This window comes from Sminthopsis crassicaudata, chromosome 1, assembly GCF_048593235.1.
Source record: "Sminthopsis crassicaudata isolate SCR6 chromosome 1, ASM4859323v1, whole genome shotgun sequence".
NCBI lineage: Eukaryota > Metazoa > Chordata > Mammalia > Dasyuromorphia > Dasyuridae > Sminthopsis > Sminthopsis crassicaudata.
The window spans coordinates 392,654,710-392,670,118 of NC_133617.1; the positions used below are offsets into that span (position 1 = coordinate 392,654,710).

Sequence of the window (15,409 nt, forward strand, 5' to 3'; positions counted from 1 at the left end):
ATTCTGGAGAGCAATTTAAAACTATGCTCAAAAAGTTATCAAACTTTATATACCCTTTGACCCATCAGTGTTTCTACTGGGCCTGTATCCCAAAGAGATCTTAAAGGAGGCAAAGAGACCCACATGAGCAAAAATGTTTGTGTGGCAGCCCTTTTGGTAGTGGCTAAAAACTGGAAAATGAATGGATATCCATCAATTGGAGAATGGCTGAATAAGTTATGGCATATGAATGTTATGGAATATTGTTCTGTAAGAAATAACCAGCAAAATGACTTCAGAGAGGCCTGGAGGCACTTACATTGAACTGATGCTGAGTGAAATGAGCAGAACCAGGAGATCATTATACACGGCAATAAAAATACTATATAGTGATCAATTCTGATGGACCTGGCTCGCTTCAACAATGAGATGATCCATATCAGTTCCAATTGTTCAGTAATGAAGAGAACCAACTACACCCAGAGAAAGAACACTGGGAAATGAGTGTAGACCATAACATAGCATTTCTAGTCTTCCTGTTATTGTCTGCTTGCATTTTTGTTTTCCTTCTCAGGTTTTTTCCTTTGTTTCTAGATCCAATTTTTCTTGTGCAGTAAGATATTGGTATAAATATGTATATATATATATATATATATATAGGATTTAACATATACTTTAACATATTTAACATGTATGAGACTGCCTGCCCATCTAGGGGAGGGGGTCGGGGGAAGGAGGGGAAAAGTTGGAACAGAAGGTTTTGCAAGTATCATTGTTGAAAAATTACCCATGTATATGTTTTGTAAATAAAAAGCTATTAATAATAAAAAAAGAATCTCTAGCATAGAGTAACTCCATTGAACAAGTTACCAAAATATCTTATGATAATGAATGAAGAGGTGATGGAGATAAAGTTCTAGATTCCAGTTATTTTGAATCAGTTCTATTTTTTGAAAGAAAGGTGACAGATCTTTTGACTGGGTTATTTCATTATGGTAAGAAATTTTTGGAGCTTTTTCATATCCTTCAAAATATATTTTCTAAATGATAGATAAATTAAAATATGGTAAGTCAAAAACTATAGTTTATCTTATTTGGAAAGAGGAACTTATTTACTACTATTCTTTCCTGCCTTCTATCTAAGATTTTCAACAACTTCAGGATTCCTTAAAATGATAGGCTAAATTCCTTATGAATTGATTAACATTTTGTTTTCTTTTCATACAACATGGTTTTACCTATACAACTGAGCAATTCTCATTGGAATCAAGTAGCTAGTTTTAATTTATCTTAAATATTCCCTTTTTTAATTGTGTTTCCTTTACAGTTGTGGCATTCTTGGTGGCTTATAATCAGAATAAACAGTTGATTGGAGAAAAGGGACTCCTGCCAAGCAAACTATACCTACAGCAAATTCAGCAGTACTTCAGAGGTAAATCTGTCTGGGATTCCTTCAATTATTCTCCAACAATCATCTGGTTTCTGGATTGGTCGTATATGGACTGCATCTTGGATTCAATATCTCTCCTTGGTGTAGGAGTTTCAGCTTTCATAATAATAACTAGTTGTGCAAATATGCTTCTCATGGCTACACTCTGGATTCTCTACTTCTCGTTGGTCCATGTAGGACAGATCTGGTAAGTGGAATAAGTAACAGTCTTTCCCCATTTTTCCCCTCAAATTTGTGATCTTTGAAAATGGCTATTTTTCACTATGAATATGATTTGCCACATCTAAAATGAACTGTGTTTTCTCTTTGTAGTGAGAGCCTTTCTTTCAATTATATGAATGTTGAACTATTTAGCAACCAGAGTTAAATAAGAATTACTATTTGAATAAGATGAAGTATTTTCAATTTAGTGTTGAAAATATTTTTTATTCCCATTTCCTGATTCTTCTTTTTGTGGCATGAAGGAGCATCCTGTAATCTTAAAATCTACATCAGCAGAATGCACAAAGTTGAAAAAGACTGATCACAAACTGAATATTTGTTGTCCAAGGAACAGAAGCCTAACCAAGTTTAGATTCAGCCAGTAGGTATTGACTTTTTAATCGTAGAAAATCATGAAGATGATACTAAAACAAGGAGATTGCATTCTGCATTGTTGGATTTCACAAGTATAAGATAGAGGAAGTATGGCTAGATAGTCATTTAAAAAATCTGGGAGTTTTAATGGACTGCCAGAATTATCAGGATGATGTGATAATTGAAAAAGAAACAAATGAAAAACTAATGTAGACTTAGACTGCATTAATAGATATTTGTAAGAGAATATAGATATAGAGAAAGAACACTGGGAAATGAGTATAGACCATAACATAGCATTTCCACTCTTGTTATTGTCTGCTTGCATTTTTGTTTTCCTTCTCAGGTTTTTTCCTTTGTTTCTAGATCCGATTTTTTCTGGTGCAGCAAGATAACTGTATAAATATGTATACATATATTGGATTTAACATATACTTTAACATATTTAACATGTATGAGACTGCCTGCCATCTCGGGGAGGGGGTTGGGGGAAGGAGGGGAAAAGTTGGAACAGGAAGTTTTGCAAGGATCATTGTTGAATGAGAGAAATCACAGATCACCTGGATTCTCTTCTATTTGGACTACCTCAAAGTAGTGGGGTTTTTTTGTTGTTGTTTGTTTTTATTTTTTTTTTTTGAGCATTTTGTTTTAGAAGAGACAAGTGATAAACTGTAGTTTCCAGAAGAGGATAGCCAGGAGTACCTTATAAGGATTTATTCATAAAAAAAAGACTGAGGACAGTAGTCTGAAGGAAAGAAGATATGGGAGAGAGTAGGCATTATGGGAGTCTAAGAATATATAAAGATATGTTGGGAGGAAAGTGGGATTGAACTGTTCCATGTGACTTTAGAGGATAAAACTAGGAGAAATGAATAGAAATTTCATATAAGTTTATGTGAGAAAAAAAAGAATTGCTTATATTTACAGCTATCCAGAAGTGGAATGAACTACCTTACTCTTAACTTCAAGACTTCTTAATCAAAATGACCATTTGTTAATTAATCATAGTTGGAGTTGAAACCTCCTATTATGTGTAAGTCTCTTATTAGAACATGAAATCTTTGAGTACAGGGACTGCCTTATTTTTCTACTTGTAATCTCAGTGCTTAGCACAATGTTTTATACTTTTTTTTTTCTTCTTCATTCATTCATGCCTTTATTTTTAACTTCTAAGATTCTGATAAGATTATATGACATTCTGTAAGAATAACATGGAAGGAATACTAGATCTTTTAAAAAAAATTGAAGAGAGCATAAATTCCCTCACAAACCCAAAGAAGTTAACTCTTTTCAGAGGTATAAATATAGAATGCATTTCAGAGTAAATATACAAACTAATTTTTCAAAGGCAGTTGTCAAGAAAACCCTAAATGGGGTCATGAAAGATCTCGTATGATTGAAATAACTGAATAGTGTCATGGTACAGTGGATAGAGTGCTGAGTTAAGAAGATCTGAGTTCAAGTCCAGACTTAGTCAGTAGCTGTGTACTCTTTTGCAAGTGACTTAATTTATTTGTTTCAATTTACTTATCTATAAAATGAGGATAATAATATTACCTACTTCCCAAGGTTATTTTGCATTCCAATGAGTCAATAACTACAAATTATTGTAAGCACAGTATTTATCACGATAAGCACTATATAGATGTTAGCTATTGATTATTCTTTTTATTTTAATCCCTTTATTACTTTTTTCCCCATAAATTTTTCACAAATAAAATCTGCTTTTTAGTTGGGCATGGTAATTTAATTAAAATTATTAATTAAAATTATTATTATTATTATCAGGAGTTTACATTTTTATAGGCCAGAGGAAGGGCAAAAAGCCTTCACAGATATAGAACTATTTCAATTTTGACTGTTGCCTGATCTGAGATTATGGTTGCCAAGTCACCATAGCTAGCCTTTTTGAATTCACCAGAGACATAATAAATTTTGCTTCAGTCTCTCATTTTCTTTATTTTTAATACAGAATTAGCATGAGGACCTCTCCTGCCCTCTTCGAATCCCCAAGTAAATTGTATGCTGTGAGGAAGTCTGTTCTCTCTCATTTATTGCCTTCATTGCTCATTCTTCATACCCAATCTCACTAATGTACCACACTTTTCTCTCCCTCTACCCTTCTCTTCAACTTTCAGTAACAAGCATATTACAGCAAAGGTGTGACCTTTTCTCCACAGGGGGTAGAGGTGTAACATTCTTCCAGGGTTACTGAGTTGCTGCCAAGAAGAAGAAAAAACAGCATTTGGAATATGTGCCAATTTCAAGGCTGTTGAATGGCTACTGTTGCTTTGTTTCTTTTGTGAAGAAGGTTGTTTTCTCTTGGGGTGAAAGGAAAGAGAAAAGGAGGGAGGAAGGAAAGGAGGAAACGAGAATCCAAATTTTTAATCCTTTTTTTTTCTTAAGGTGCTTCAAAATAAAAGAAATTGTGATGATGATTGGTGGTAGAATTTATGAGATTGACACATAAGTTAAAAGAGGATAAAAGTTTTGACAACTTAGAATCATAAAAACTTTTACAAAATCATTAAGTCAAAGAAATTGGAACTTAAAAGAGCATTTAATTTAATTCCTCATTTTACATGTAGGGAAACTACGTGCCAGAGGGACATGTTATTTGCCTAATATCACAGTGCTTTTTAATTCCAGAGCCAGGCATAGAACACAGGTCTTCTGTCTTTTTAAGTTCAGTGATTTTTCTACTTACCACTATATTATATCTTATAGTTAGGTATTGCTTATTAATTTTGAGGTTTATGCAAATTTCCTTTCAAATTGATCTCTCTGTTATGTGATACGGTAGACCCCCTTCTTTCCAACAACCTCTCCTAGTGTTTTCATGATATTATTGTTTTCTCTTCCTTTTCCTATCTGTCTCTCTGTCTGCTTTTTAGTTCCTTTGCAGGAATATTTTCCTTGTTTCCTCTCTTAGGTATAGATTATCTCAGGGCTTTGGTTCGTCCCCTTTTTTCTTTCATTTGTACATTCTACTTCTTCGTAATTTCGTTAGCTCTCAAGGAATCATGCAGATAACCTCTCCTATATATACTGTACACAGATCCAGCCCTGTTTTCTTCTCTGACCTTCAGTCCTGAATTACCAATTGCCTATTGGATGTGTCCACATGGATTCTTTATGGCTACCTCAAATACAACATGTTCAAAGCATAACTAATATCTTCTCCCCCCAACTTTTCCCAACAAAATCTTTCTCTATCGTTGGCACCAGAATACTTTGAGATATCCAGGTTCACAATCTTAATTATCCATAATTCTTTCCTCTTCCATTTAGTTGCTAAATCTGGTTGATTCTACCTCCATTATATATCTCATGTGCTTTCGCTTCTCCTCCTCCCCCTGACATGACTATCATACTCACTTAAGTATCATACATCACTACTTGCTTAGTTTAGTGTCTTAGATCAGGTTTATGCAGGCACTGAATGCAAATTCAGGATCCCTGGAGGATGAACCAATGAACCAGATATTGAAAAATATTTTAAATAAATAATAATACTCAGCAAAAGTATATATTGACAACTGTACCTCTCTGTCTCTGTATATAATGTTGACACATAACATATTAATAAAAGTAATAGCATACATAGGTCTAAAGAGCTAACTAAACCTTCTTGCTACTGTTTTATATAGGTTTCATCAGAAAAGTAGGCTTTATTGCTTATACCCTATCTCTGTCTGCTCTGAGTTTCAGTGATTAAATGCTATCTATACATATTGAATTATTAGAGCAATGTGGCCTAGCTATTCCCCTCCTTGGTCCAGTCCTAACCTAACTGCATTGGAACTAATAGTCAATGCCTTAGACCTCAATTGTAGGTATTAGTGAATATTATTCCCAAGAGGAACAATCACATTCTTTTTTTTTTTTTAAGGAAAAGAAGTAAGATGTTTTATTTTTTAAATATTATTTTATTTTTCTAAATACATGCAAAGATAGTTTTCAATATTCCTCTTTGCATAACCTTATCTTTTAGATTTTTCTCCCTTCCCTCCTCCTCTTTAAGACAGAAAACAATCCAATATAGGTTAAACATCTGCAGTTCTTCTAAACGTATTTCTATATTTGCCATGTGAATCAGATCAAAAAGGGAAAAAAAATATAAGAAAGGGGAAAAAACCAACCAAGCAAATAACAATAACAAAAAAAAAAAGTGAAAATACTTTGCTTTGATCTACATTCAGTCTCAATAGTTCTTTTTTCCAGATGTAAATGGCACTTTCTACAATCTATTGGAATTGCCTTGAATCACCTCATTGTTGAAAAGAGTCAAGTCCCTCACAGTTGATCACCTACATCTTGTTGCTATGTACCATGTTCTCTTAGTTCTGCTCATTTCACTAAGCATCAGTTCATGTTAAGTCTTTACAGTTTTTCTGAAGTCAGCCTGCTCCTCATTTCTTGTAGAAAAATAATATTCCATTACATTCACAAACTATAATTTCCCCCAATTGATGGGCATCCACTCAATTTCCAGTTTCTTGTCACTATAGAAAGGACTGCTACAAATATTTTTGCTTAAGTGAATCCTTTTCTCTCTTTTATGATCTTTTATGATGACCAGTAGAGACACTGCTGTATCAAAGGGTATGCACAGTTTTATAGCCCTATAGGCATAGTTCCAAATTGCTTTCCAGGATGGTTGGATCAGTTCACATCTCTAGCAACAATGCATTAGTGTCCCAGTTTCCCACATTCCCTCCTACATTTATCTTAACCAATCTGAGAGATCAGAGTTGTCTTAATTTGCATTTCTCTAATCAATAATGAATAATCACATTCTTAAAAAAAAAAAGTAGTCATAGATAAAACTATCACTTTTCTGAATCAGAATAGTTGTGTGCCAAGATAGGTAACCATTCTGCATGGTATAGCGTAGCTGGAGGCTAAGCAAAGAAGGTAAAGCCTGGACAACTATAATTAGGAGTATAAAGCTTACTGCCAGACCTGGAAGGCCTGAAAGGGCATCTCTGCTCCAAAGTGATATCAGATGCAGAAGCTGAGGATTTATTATCCTTTGGCTTGCAATTTGTTCCTTGGCTTGATATATCTTTTCTTCTTTGGCTTTATAACTTGTTCTGTTTAATCTGATCTTTCAGTTACCACTTTTTCTTCATGGCAGCATCTACTATATGCAAATGAAACTGTGTTTTCTGGCCCAGGGCATAGTGATCCCAAATCTCTCTGGTGGTCCCACTGATTATTCCTTGACTTTTACTCACATTCAAGGCAGAAGGATTTATTGGATGACACCCTTACCTTCCCCCTATCCATCTCTTCAATATGGCCAAATCCTCTTTAGTTTTTAGGGGTGTTTTTCCCAAATCATCTAGGGAGGAATGTACGCATAAGGTTCAGAGGGATATTTTGCCTTTCTTCTTTTTTCTATAGTTCCCATAAAAATTGAAATTTTTTCCAATAGTCATATAGGTATTTTATTAGTGGTAAAATATCCTTGCTATTATTATTTATCCCTTTCATCTTATAAATGACATTATAGAAGTGCTGAATTAGGAAACTGATCCTACAACTGCTCCCTCCCACCCTCATCCTTCCACTTCTTTCATGTCACTTCAAGCTAGCAATATTTGAGGGTAGTCACCACATCCACAAAGTAATCAGTCATTTGTCAAAGTTGGGGGCAAAAAAAATCTAGTCTTTAAGAAGTCCATTCCAACCTCAATGAATGCTGCTGTCTCAAGAAAAATAGAACAAATGAAAGTGACAGGGGACATTATAGGATTTATTACAAATCTATAAAGTTCTATAGATGAATTAGGTCCCTTGATCAAAGATATGGATGGGGAAATGATCATAAGGAACAAATCTATCCGTATTCTATTTGACTTAAGGAAAATGCGGTCTTTGCTTGACATAGCTCATCTACATATGCAAATGGTCTTTGGTTCTATCAGCTAAGTTCTATCACTGGTCCTGCCCGCATCAGAAACCAGTCTCCCAGCCTTTTAGTCCCATAGAAAATAGAACAAGACTGTAGAAAAGATGAGTTGATTTTTTTTCCCCTGTTAGGACAGCTTTGCAGGCTATCCAAATACTCTAAAGCTCAGTATACTGAGAATACTGCTCAATTCCTGCCCCTCAGGATAAGCCTAGGTTAATAAAAACAATAGCCCATATAACAAAAAATTACCATCCATTCCAAAGAGCTACACAAAGCTTTTTGCAACTGGTTTAAATAGAATTCACCAAGAAGCTTTACATTTAGACCATTCCTTAGTCCATTTAGCTCATTCCTGCTTTAGTCCTCCATGTGAGCAATATGGATGCACTTAGAGTTACTGATATTAGGCAGCTCTTTGAGGCTCTAGTCAGGCTAGTTCCTTAGGGCTCAAGGCCTGGGCATAAGGAATAAACTTAAAACATTTGTATTATTACAAGAACCTCTTAGTTGATATTCTGATAAAAAAAACAGAAGGAAAAACATGAAAATAATATGCTTCAATCTTCATTCAGTCTCCATAGTTCTCTCTCTACATGTGGGTGGTATTTTCTATCCAAAAGAAAATCTAGTATCAGGATGGGGGGGATACTTAGTTATCTGTTTTTTCTCCCTTTTGGGAGCAAGCCCATCTTTTCTTCCTATCATAAAATATCTTTTCTTTCTATTTTTCGTTGGAGTTTTTCTTTGGTAATATGTTGTTGTCTGCTCCTATTCATCATGTTCCTCTCCATTGCTCTTCATGTTATATTCATCTTTAGTTCTTCAGAGAGAAAAGTGTTTACCGTTTTGTTGCTTTATAACAACTTAAAGTATTACTATTGAGAAGAAGAGTTTTTGCTTTCATGGGAAATTGTTGCCAGTAAAAGTACCTTGCAATTTATGAAAGCAAACCAGCTCTATATTCTCCTCTTATTTATTTAATTAATGGCCCAATTTGTTGTCTATCTGTACTCTCTTCCCCAGTTTTATATACTGTTGGACATGATGTAAGACATGTTGAAATCTCTGCAAATAGATATTCTTCATCCTTTTAGTCCTTCCTGTGTGGATGGACAGGTCACTCATTTGAATGATTAATGATGTCTTTAATGGAGGTCTGCAATGTTCTGGTGCTTGATGCAATCAGCACAATGTTGCATGCAGACAGAGGCATCTGAAGGACCTCTCTGTCCACAAAAGATCTCTCTTCGTCTGGACTTTTGGATCAGCACACATCTTCCTTTTCTGTACTTTGTTTGATATTTATTATGAGAGGGTCATTGAACAAGATTATTTCTGTTATTACATCTTCCAAGGAATTCTGAATGACCTTGATGTACTTATTTCATAAGAGCTCTTGCTGTAAAAGAGCCTGTGAGGAGCCAAATAAAAATTTTTTAAATAATCAATAAACAGTAAGCACTGCAAGATTTTATATTATCAAGTATTTCAGTTAACTGTGAGATGCTAAAGACGTGGACTTTTTTTGAATATTGCTTGTGATAGTCTAAATCACTTAGAATACCACTGCTTCATGTATAAATGCCTTTAAAATTTTTTAAAGGTGAAAGAATAGGCCTGTAGGTAAGTAGTTATTGATGTCTTTTCAGACATTTTTATACTAATAAAAATGAGATTTTTCTTCCCATGCTGAGATTTGTTATCCTTAATGCCATACTCTATTATGCACTATATAGATGCAAACTGAATTCATCTTATTGCTACAGTCTAGCTAAGATAAATATAGTACCTCTTATATTTAGTCATCTTGTCTACTAAATATAATACTAAAATAGAACACAATATCCTTGCATAGTAACAAAAGTACTCTATTTAGTACTCTTTACTATTAAAGAATATTTAGGACTCTACTATAAAATACTGTAATTACTCCTTTTCCCTGGCTGTAAACTGCTACAAATAGATATAAATCCAATTTGCATTTCTATAGTTCATAATAGTGACTCATGATGGGGTAGAGCCAAGGTGGCAGAGTAAAGAAGGAACTTGCCCAACTTGTCCCCTAAACTACTCCAAATTCTTTTAAATAATGACTCTAAACACATTTTAGAGCATCAGACATCCAAAAAGATAAAGTAGAACATTTTCCATAATAGTAACTCATTCTCTGTCTTCATATCTTTAAAAAATAAAATTTCTAAATACTCTGTAATTTAATGAAGCAACTAATAAATACCTGTATGTACTTATTATGTACAAAGTTCTGTACTAAATATGTACTAAAATTTAAATATACATGGAGCTTTAGATTTAATTGGGAAGAGGGAAAATACATATCTATATAACCAGTGGTCCTCAAACTTTTTAACTAGAGGGCCAGTTCACTGTCCCTCAGACTGTTGGAGGGCCGGACTATAGTAAAAACAAAAACTCACTCTGTCTCCGCCCTTCAGCCCATTTGCTGCAGAAACGTCCTCAGTGGGCCGCATTGGGCCGTTTGAGACCCCTCTATATAACTATGATAAAAAGCAGAAAGATAACTATGAAGGGAGAGATCCAGGCAAAATATTATCATCAACTTGAAGAGTTTTTCTATTTCACCTAGAATGACCCTTGGACTGGACTTGAAGGAAGAGAGGTAATTTCAACAAATGGAGATGGAGAAGTAAGTGAAGTGAATATGAGGAATGGTATGAATAGAGGTATAAAAACAGAAGAGGTAATAGAGTGATCTAGTTCAGTTGGAGTGTAAAATTCTTTAAGGAAAGTAGTATGAGCTAATTGATTGGATCCAGATCATGGAGGGTCTTCAATTAAAAAATAAGTATTTCATGCTTTATTTGGTAGACTATGGAGAACCAGTAGAAATTTTTGTACATAGAATGATGTGACTAGAATGGTGCTTTTAGACAAAAGCACCCTTAAACTATGCATATATTTTCATTGCTCTGAGGTCTATATCCCAAAGAGATCTAAGAAAGAAGAATAGGACCTATATCTACAACAACATTTTTTTCAGCTCTTTTTGCAGTGGTAAAGAATTGGAAACTGAGGGTATACTCAACAATTGGGGAATGACTAATTGTATTATGGTATTTGAATGTGATATAATAATGTGCTATAAGAAATGCAGGGAAAGTGTAATGGTCCTCCAGAAGGGCCTTGGTCTCAGCAGATAGACACCACAAGAATGGACAAGAATAGAGTCCAAAGTTTTTATTATCTCTTACACAGTCTGTGTTTGTCATAGTCTAACCCAATGTCAATCTGACCCAGTCTCATCCAGCAGTCTGACATTGTGCCAGTCTCAACCAATCTCTGTCTGAGTCTGACTTTGTCCCCAGTTCTTAAATATTCTGTTACAGTTACATCATTACAGTATATTGACTATAAGCCAATCTAGAGTGATTATATCATTATATCATACTAGGTATATGTGAATTAGAGAATCATTGTCTCATCAATTCCATTGCGTTAACACCTTGTTTCAAGTATACGTCTCCAAAGTTCTGGCCCTCTACAGGAAAGGGGTTCATAAAAACCTGGGAAGACTTGTGCGGACTGACGCAAAGGGAGCAGAACCAGAAGAAAAATTTATTCAAGAAAAAGAATATTGGAAAGATATCAAATTTGAAAGACTTAGGAACTCTGATCACTACAATGACCAGCCACAATTTTAAAGGTCTCATGATGAACCATGCTATGCTCCTTTCAGATAGCAAGCTAATGGATTCAGAGTACAGATTAAATTTCCTTTCCCCTCCTTCTCTCCCTTCCCTTCCCCTTCCTTGAATCTTTCCCTCCTTCGTGGCTAATGCAGGAACCTGTTTGACATGACTATACATGATTTGTAGTAAGTTTTGTCTTTACTTTTTGATGTGGTGGGAGAAATTAGATAGGTAGATAGAGAATGTGGAATTAAAATTAAAATTAAAAATAAATTAAATTTTAAAAAAAAGAATAGTGCTTTAGGAAAATGATTTGAGCATCATTATGAAGAAATAATTAAAGTAGATGTAGAAAGGATGGCTAGTAATCAAAGCCAGCATTTCTCAGAGTATAATCCAAGACCCCAGGAGATTTTCAAGAAACTTTGAGGTATCTTTAAGGCAAAAATTATTTTTATAATAATAATAAGATTTAAAAATTTCTAATACAATAAGTTTTGATAGATATAATCTATGTATACAAAGGTTCTTGAGGCCTTCCGTAATTTTTAAGAGTGTAAATAGGTCCAGAGACCAAAATTTTTGAGAAAAATTTTCCAGACTACGAGATGAATTACTGATCCAGAATGTTTAAAGTGGATATAAAAAAGATGGGGAAATGAATTTGAAAGATCTTGGAAAGTAGAATTGACAGGGGCTTTTTGAAAATGTGCATTTTCCTAGCTTTAATTTTGTCACTCACAACTTTTGCGCCCTCTTTGGCATTACTACTACTTTGATTAACTTGATCATGATGTATTATAGCTGCATTTCTCTGATATATAGACTTCTTTCCCTACTCAATTGTATGTATTCTATACTTTTAGACAGTACTTTTAGACTTTTAGTGTTTTATTTTAGACCTTCTTATCATTTCATTTATATTGCATAAATGTTTTTTTTTTTTTTTTCATACAGCATGGAGGAGATGGAATAATTACAGGAATATATCCTGTTTAGTTATGGCGGGCATGTGTGAGAGAAATGATTAGAAACAGAAATTAGATATAGATGATTAAAAAATAATAAAGTTGAATCTGGAGGATTTCAATGAATGAAGATGAAGTTAGAGAGAACCCTATGGAATGTTTGCTATGCTTGGATGCATGCTTGGAAAAAGAATCACAGAAGGAATTTCTGATTGTAAAATAAATGATGAAGCAATCTGCTTGTTTTAGGAGATTGACTAAAAAATATAGTTTTGGTTTTACCCTGAGAGTCACATTGGGATGATCTGCCATAAATAACCTTATTTGATAGATTCTTAGATCTATCTAGAAATCTATTAGATCATCATTTTCATTTTTAGAGAAATGGAAGTGAAGGCACAGAGCAGTTAAGTAACTAGCCTGGAGTCACACAGCTAGATAGTGGAAGACCTGAGACTAAAACCATCACCTGATCTTCAGTTTTGTGACTCTGCCCTCCCCATCCCAGTCCTCATATTATTCAGTTTTGGGGTAGTGGGGGAAAAGATAAAAGATTTATGTGATTTGCCCAACGTGACATAACTAGTAATTGTCTAAGACCAGATATGAACTCAGATTCTCTTGACTTTGGGACTGGTGCTTTATCTACTCTACTACCTTGCTGCCCTACCATATGATTTTCATAAAACCTTAGAGCTAAGTTAATTCATTGCTTAAATGACTTAGTAGGGAATTGGGGTTGAGTTAAGAAAAAAACATAAGTTAGTTGGGCACAGATGAACTTTGTAATCAAGCTGTATATATTTTTAAATTACCAGGCTTAGAATACTATGATTTCTCCCAATAAGGTAAAAAAATTCATGGACTTTGTGTAATATTATAACATCTCACTTTTGGGAGTAGTTATGAGTGAAGTTAAGTGAAAAGGTTTTAAGTTTCAAAAGATCTTCCTCTATAAAGCAATGGTGACAGATACAACTTATGTTAAATGTGGACATTCTTACTCAAACCCCTTGTCTTAGAGCAGATATAGGAATTTTTCCCTGCCTCCACTTTCTTACCCCTTCCCTTTTTATTTGGGAGAAGGAATAAGTGTAAGAGAAGTTGTGAATGATAGAACATGGAGGGAGTTAAGGACAAAGGGAAAATGGAAGAAAGAGAAAGGGAGAGAGAAGAAAAGGAGGGGAAAAAAGGGAAGTAGTTAGGGAGACTGAGTGAGTGACAAAGAAACAGATAAAGGATTTTGGGAATTTTGCTCTAATTTTGTGGAAGAGATATGGACACAAAAATTTGTAGCACTCTGGAGACATATTTTCTTGCCTGAGAAAATACCTGGATTGGAATTGGGAAACTAAGGAGTGGCAGGAATTGGAGAGAGAGAGGGAGGAAAACTATTCTGTCCCTCATTAAAGTGACTGAGAGCATCAGGTGGCCTATATTTTGATATCCCTCATATTAGGAAATACTACTCTAGAGATTTATAACCTATCTTTGGAACAGTTGCTTATTTTTAAGGGTCTCTTTGTTTTACTTTCATTTTTATTTTAATAAAACTCTCTTTTATAATATCATTAACTTCATCTTCATAAATATCTTGAATAATGGTTGCACCCTGATTTTATATTAGAAAAATAAGTAGTTTTATTTTCCCCCTTTTGTTGTCATTTCAGTCATGTCCAATTCTTCGTGATATCTATTTGGGGTTTTTTTTTTAGCAAAAATATTGGAGTACTTTGCCATATCTTCTCCAGCTCACTTTACAAATGAAGAACTGAGGCAAACAGTATCAAGTGTCTTTCCGAGGTTGACACAGCTAGTAAGTAAGTACCTAAAGCCAGATTTGAACTCAGAAGAGGAATTTTTCTAATTGCAGGCCCAGTGCTCTATCCACTGCACTATATAGCTTCCCATTTTTCCTCTCTTCCCTTTTAACATATCTGCTTTTTGCTTTCCATGTTATATCCAATAGTATATGTCCTATATTCATTTATTCAATAAACCCTTAATAAATGCCTACTATGTGCCACCCAGTGGAACATAAATATGAAAGTCAAGGAGTTACCAAATTCTTTTTGTAAAGTTTTATCTCCATTTGTGGCCCCAGATAAATAGAAGAATGACATTCATGTAAGTAAATAATAACAAAAGTAAGCCAGTATTACTTTTTGTAGCGATGACAGATACTACTTTTATACAATCAAATTAGGAACAATATGGTCTAGTGGGAAAAAAGCAATTGGACTGAGAATCATCAGGGTATTTGTGTTCTTGTTCCAACTTTATCACTCAAAGTGAATAACGGCTAATATTTTTTCCTTTCTGAGAAACAGTAAAATGAGGTCATTATTACCATGATTCAGTAGAAAGAGTGTTTTAGTCCTAGGATTCAGGTTTGATTCCTGTTGCTTATGTTCTATGTAACTCTGAGCAAAATGACTTTACTTTTCTGAGCTTCGGCTTTCTCATTCATAAAATGAAATGGTTGGAATAGATAGATTATTGCTGTAAGATGCCTTTTGAGTCTAAATCTGTGATCTTGTGATTTTAGTATTCTGAGATACCATGACTATGAAAAAGTCCCCTAAAAATCTTGTTATCTTAGTATCTTTGTTAATTTCTATTGTATTTTATAATCTATATAAATTATATATAAACAAATAAAGTATATAAAGCAATTAATATCATGCTGCGTGGAAAATAATTTTGTAGTAATTCAGTCAGACAAGATGTTATGTTAATCTTGATTCATCTCATTTTGGCTTAGTTTTACATGACATATTAAACAGGAAATTAGGTTCATATTTTGTATGTGCATGTGTTTGAGTGTGAGTCAGAATGACCCATTGCA

At 34.1% G+C, this 15,409-nt stretch overlaps 1 protein-coding gene across 1 annotated transcript in view; it reads left to right on the forward strand.

The window, feature by feature from the left end:
- LMF1 (lipase maturation factor 1) overlaps positions 1–15,409 on the forward strand; it is a 745,091-nt gene that overhangs the window by 35,326 nt on the left and 694,356 nt on the right. The window contains exon 2 of the mRNA XM_074279711.1: positions 1,307–1,616. The gene's annotated coding sequence lies outside the window, so the exon portion shown is untranslated. The remainder of the gene's footprint in view (positions 1–1,306; positions 1,617–15,409) is intronic.